Below are 5,292 nucleotides of genomic sequence, written 5' to 3' on the forward strand. Positions count from 1 at the left end.
TCACATGTACCCCAAAACCTAAAATGCAATAAAATAAATAAATGGGAAGAAAAAAAAGAAATAGAAATGCCATTTGACCCAGCAATCCCATTACTGGGTATATACCCAAAGGATTATAAATCATTCTATTACAAAGACACATGCACAAGTATGTTCATTGAGGCATACAATGAACGCCCGGGGGCAGGGGCGATGGGGGTGGGTGCAGGGCGATCTGGGGAACGGCCGGGGGCGCAGAGGGGGCTGCCCTACCGGCCCGTCCGTCCGCCTACGGCTACCTACGTGTGTCTATGGCTTCTGGGCAGGCTGGCGGCCGGAGCAGCGCAATGGCAAGGCTTCGGTCTGGATGATTGCCCCGCCCCCGGCCCGCCTGGGAGCGCCGGGCGGTGGGCAAGGGTCACAAGTTGGACGAGAGGCGCGAGCGCGCGGAGTCCTGGGGGTCCAGGCCACCGGCGGGCCGGGAGAGGCCGAGTCCCTGCGGTCCGGGATGGGTGTGGCGGCCCTGGCGGCGGGCGTGGGCCCCAGGCGCGGCGTGGAGCTGCTGGCCGGGCGCGCAGAGGCCGCAGGGCGGGGCGCTCCGTGGGGCAGCGAGGGCTGCAAGGCAGACAGTGGGTGCGACGCGCGGCTCAGACAGCGCGCAGGCAGGGCTGGCCCGGCAAGGGGGGCGGCGGGTGAGCTGCAGTAGGGCGAGGTCCGCGGTGCCCGGGGGCTGGTGGGGGCGCCTGGGGAGCTGGCGGACGGCGCACCAGGCGCGGAGCCACCTGCGGGCAGAAGCTCATGGCCACAACCTGCTGCAGGGTGGCCATGGCGGAGGTGACCTGCGGCGGAGGCGGCAGTGGGAAGAGGCGCATACGCTGGCCCAGCTCGGCCTGCTGCACCATCTACCGGTCGTACTTGACAATCTCCTGGATGATGGCGTTCTCCTGGTTGTTGAACACGCCCGAGTTGAGGTCATGGTGCACCTTGTGCAGGAGGATGGAGTTCTTGCGGATGCAGTCCAGGCGGTCGATGGCCACCGTCTCGAAGGCGCGCCACATCATGGGGTACTTCTCCGGTTCCTCGTTGAAGTTGTCCATGCTCAGCGAATAGAGGCGGCAGTAGGTGTCGGCCCGCACGCTGGCGGTGCGCCGGCCCCGCGTGAGCAGGCAGATCTCCCCGAAGTAGGAGCCGTCGGAGAGCTTCATCTCCTTGTTGCCCTTGGTGAGCACGCTGACCACGCCGTGCTGGATGAAGTACATCTTCGCGATGGTGCCCTCACGGATGATGGAGCCACCCGGCTGGAAGACCTCCAACTTGAGTTTGGTCAGCATGGCTGTGACGAAGTTGAGGTTGGCATTGGCGAACAGTGGCATGGAGGCCACCAGCTTCCGGCAGTTGAAGTTGACAATCTCCTCCCGCAGGGGCCCGTTGAGCTCGCCCAGGATGCTGTCTTCGTCGAACATCTTGCCCTGGTAGTGGTGCTCGTAATAATCGTGGATCTTCTGGCGGAAGTCGGCCGGCAGCTTGTGGAAGGACATGTGCTGCCCCATCTGCTTTTACTTCTCCTGGTACTGGCGCCGTGAAGAGTCCAGAGACTGGATGAGGGCGGTGTTGTGGCCGATGAACATGGCCTAGCAGGTGGCGCACACGATCGTGCTGAGCATGGTCAGCCAGATGCCCGTCATGCTCTCGTGCGCCTGCCAGCCGTATCAGATGCACAGCATGTGGCTCCTGGCCTTGAATAGTGCAAAGGAGTACTCACACCACAAGTGGTTCACCATGCGGTTGATGGACACCCAGCAGTTGCGTGGGAAGTCCTGCAGCATGGGCACCAGGAACTGCAGGCAGCCGTCCCAGTGGCAGAGCACAGCATCATGCTGATGAGGTTGCAGATGAGCATGACCGTGCTGGCCAGGTCATAGGTCATGTGGAAGATCTCCTCCCACTGGTGGATGTAGCGGATCAGGCGCGACAGGCGCAGCAGCCGCAGGAGGCTGAGGATCTTGGTGAAGCACACCATGCACAGGACGCCTGCTGTCTTGTAGACCTCGAGTTGATGCTCTTCTCCATGATGAGGAAGATGTAGTCCACGGGGATGGAGGACACGAAGTCCACCACGAACCACGTGCGCAGGTATTTCTTCTTTATCTTCTCAGGGTCCAGGATGATCTCCGTGTTGTCCTGGATCACGATGCCCATGCGCAAGTTCAGCACCAGGTCCATGAGGAAGAAGGTGTCTGAGACCATGTTGAACACGATCCACGGGGTGGTGGTCTCGTTCTTGAAGAAGGTGATGCCCACCAGGATGATAATGATGAGGTTCCCCAGCATGAACAGCAGCATGGTGAAGTCCCAGTAGAACCTGGGGGCCGGAGGAAGCCTGGGACCCCCCTCCTCCATGAGGGTGGCTTCAATGGGGCCCCCGGCAGCCAATACCAGTGTGAGCTGAGGTCTCCTCCAGCAGCTTCCCAGCCACCCTCTCAGCTCAGACAGGAAACTGAGGCTCCTCCAGCCGTGAGTGAAACAGTGGGATGGGAACCCACCCAGATCCCCATCACTCTCCTGCCTGAGCTCAGGGTTCTTCCCCTAGAAAGTCCCAAAGCAATGGAGGGCCTGTCTCTCCAGGACCGGATGAAGCTCGGGGCATGAGACCTCTGACACTGCTCCCAAACCGCACGAGGCCGTCAGGTCCCCTGGCAACGGAAGGCCCAGGACCCTCAGCCTTGCTTGGGGTCCCCCGAGTGCCCAGGACCTCAGCCCCTCAGACACTCATGGAGGGCCTGCCCTGGGAGTCTTCAGCCCCTGCTGAAGCCGGAGTCCCAGGCTGGGGAATGGGCGAGGGCAGCAGGGCCCTCCCCCCAGGAGGCGGGAGTCCAGGCCATGCCACAAAGGATCCCTGCCAGGGACCGCAGGGCCAGGAAGCTGGAGGCAAGCCCCTGGCCGCAGGACATGCGGAGGAGGAGGAACCGCTACAGGACTCAGTCCCTCATGCTCAGGATACTCAGAGGAAGGAACTGCCACCCTCCTGTACTATCTCAGGAGAGAAGAAGCTGCCAGCAGTCTCTGGAGAATCCGCTAGGGCTGATGCTGGGAGACTGTGCCCACACCCCAGCTCCCAGTCTCCCCACAAAGACAGAACTCTAGCCGCTCCACACCCCAGCCTCGGGGGAAGATCGTTCCCTCCCAGTGGAAGAGGTGAAGACAGGAAAGGGGTCCCATCCTCCAGCCCCGGGGAAACAGAAAAAGCCTAATGCCACGGGTCTGGCCCCAATATCATCTCCTGGTGTCCCTAGCTCAGCCCGTGCTACACACAACCCAGTGCCTTGTGGGTCAGGCCAGGGCCCTTGTCACCTGGCCAACATCCTCAGCACATTGGCCCAGAGCAATCAAAACACAGAGCAGAAGCAGGTGCCCCGGAAGTGACCTGTCAACTTAGGAAAAAGACATGAACCCTATACTGCTCAGATCAGCTGGAGGAGCTAGAGAGGATATTCCAGGAAGACCACTATCCTGACAGTGATAAACACCCGGAGATTGCCCAGAAGGTGGGGGTGGCCCCCCAGCGCATCATGGTGTGGTTCCAGAATCGCTGGGCCAAGTGGTGAAAAACAGAGAAACTGAATGGGAAAGAAAGCAAGGACAATCCTGCAGCCCCTGGCCCTGCCAGCAGTCAGAGCAGCTCTACAGCTGAGCTCCTGCCTCCTGTGCCGTGGAACCAAAGCCTGACCCTTTCCCTCAGGAGTCCCCTCTGGATACCTTTCCAGAGCCCCCCATGCTGCTGACTTCTGACCAGACTTTGGCCCCCACCCAGCCCAGTGAGGGTGCTCAGAGGGTGGCAACCCTCCCTCTCTTCAGCCCCCCACCTGTGCGAAGGGCCAACCTTCCTTTCCCTCTTGGCCCTGTCCGCACCCCCCAACTGATGCCACTGCTGATGGACGTTGCCGGCAGTGACAGCAGCCACAAGAATGGCCCCTGTGGGTCCTGGGGGACAAGCATTGCCCTGCCCCCCCCCCCCATTCATACTTGGAAGAGCTGGAGCTCCAGGATTACCAACAGAACAACCAGCTGGGCCCTTCCAGTTCTCCCAGGCTCCACAGACCCCGTTTTTCCAACCCCCTCAGCCCCAGTTTCCCCACCTCCCTAGTTTCCCCTTCTCCATGCCCAGTTCACTGACACTTCCACCGCCTGAACACTCTCTGTTTACATTTCCCTGCGGCTGCAGCTGGGGCACATCACAGGGCTATTGCCCAGGCGCCTCCTTGGGGCAGATCCTGATGCAGTCGCCTGCTGGGAATATGGGTGCAGCCTCCTGGGGTGACCCCTGTTTGCCAGAACTGCCCTTTCCTGGTCCGTTCTGCCCACAAGCTCTGGGGCACCACCCAGGAGGTGATGGCTATTTTCCTGATCTATTTCCAGCTCCCTGCACTCAGGCTCTGGGCAGGCAGCTTGGTCAGGCCTCTCCCGGCCGCCTGAAGGGGCCAGGCCAGGGACCGGGCCCTTACTCAGCAAGGCAAAAGAGGAACCACTGGCTGCTTCCCTGGATCAGCCCTCAGCACTGAAGGTGGCCAGAGGGGACGACAAGAATAGCCATGTCCTCTAGTTGCAGGGGCCAAAGAGTGAAAAGGGGCTGCTTGGTGGGATAGGATTGGGCCCACTCAGAGGATAAGGGTTGGAGGTTTGGGAAAGAGTGTGGACTCTGTAGACTGAGGGGGAGTCGGACTTTTCCCCTGCATAGGCTCCTCTTGCTGATATAAGAAGGAAGAGGGAGGGCCCTTCTTTTTCTCCACATATCTATGTGGGGTTCCTGAAGAAAGCAGGTGGCCTGTGTTACTTGTGAATGTAGTGTCAGGTGTTTTTGTTTGCTTCCTATCCTGCTTGATGACTGAGCTGGCGTGGCCACTGTAAGCAGTAAACTAGTCTGTCGTGCCCGCCCCTCGCGGGGGGCCGCCGAGCGCAGTCACCTGCAGCCCGCAGCCCGCTGCAGGACGCGGACCGTTCCGCACGTCTAGCGCTGTCGCTGGCGCGCCCGAAACTTCCAGCACTGTGTTGAATAAGAGTGGTGAGAGCAGATCTCCTGCCTTGTTCCCGGTCTTAGGGGGCTCATCCATGAGCTCAGATTTCCCACATTACAACTTCAGGATACCTAATACTGGATTCCAGAATCCGCCTCTCAACATGTAGATTGTGGTTTTTGGTACTGCTATATTTGTCTTCATCCTTAGTTCACTCCTCCGTTGCTACTTAATTAGGTAACTAATTTTTATTCTATGTTACTTCAAAATATGTTAAACAATCAATAATAAATCAAGTTTC

The 5,292-nt window shown here is 59.6% G+C and overlaps 2 pseudogenes; one reads left to right on the plus strand and one right to left on the minus strand.

The window, feature by feature from the left end:
* Positions 1-335: 335 nt before the first annotated feature.
* Positions 336-2,379, minus strand: LOC108304147 (annotated as a pseudogene).
* A 245-nt stretch (positions 2,380-2,624) lies between these two features.
* On the plus strand, positions 2,625-4,642 carry LOC108304149 (annotated as a pseudogene).
* Positions 4,643-5,292: the final 650 nt, after the last annotated feature.

Source organism: Cebus imitator, unplaced genomic scaffold, assembly GCF_001604975.1.
Source record: "Cebus imitator isolate Cc_AM_T3 unplaced genomic scaffold, Cebus_imitator-1.0 Scaffold53, whole genome shotgun sequence".
In the NCBI taxonomy this organism is placed as follows: domain Eukaryota; kingdom Metazoa; phylum Chordata; class Mammalia; order Primates; family Cebidae; genus Cebus; species Cebus imitator.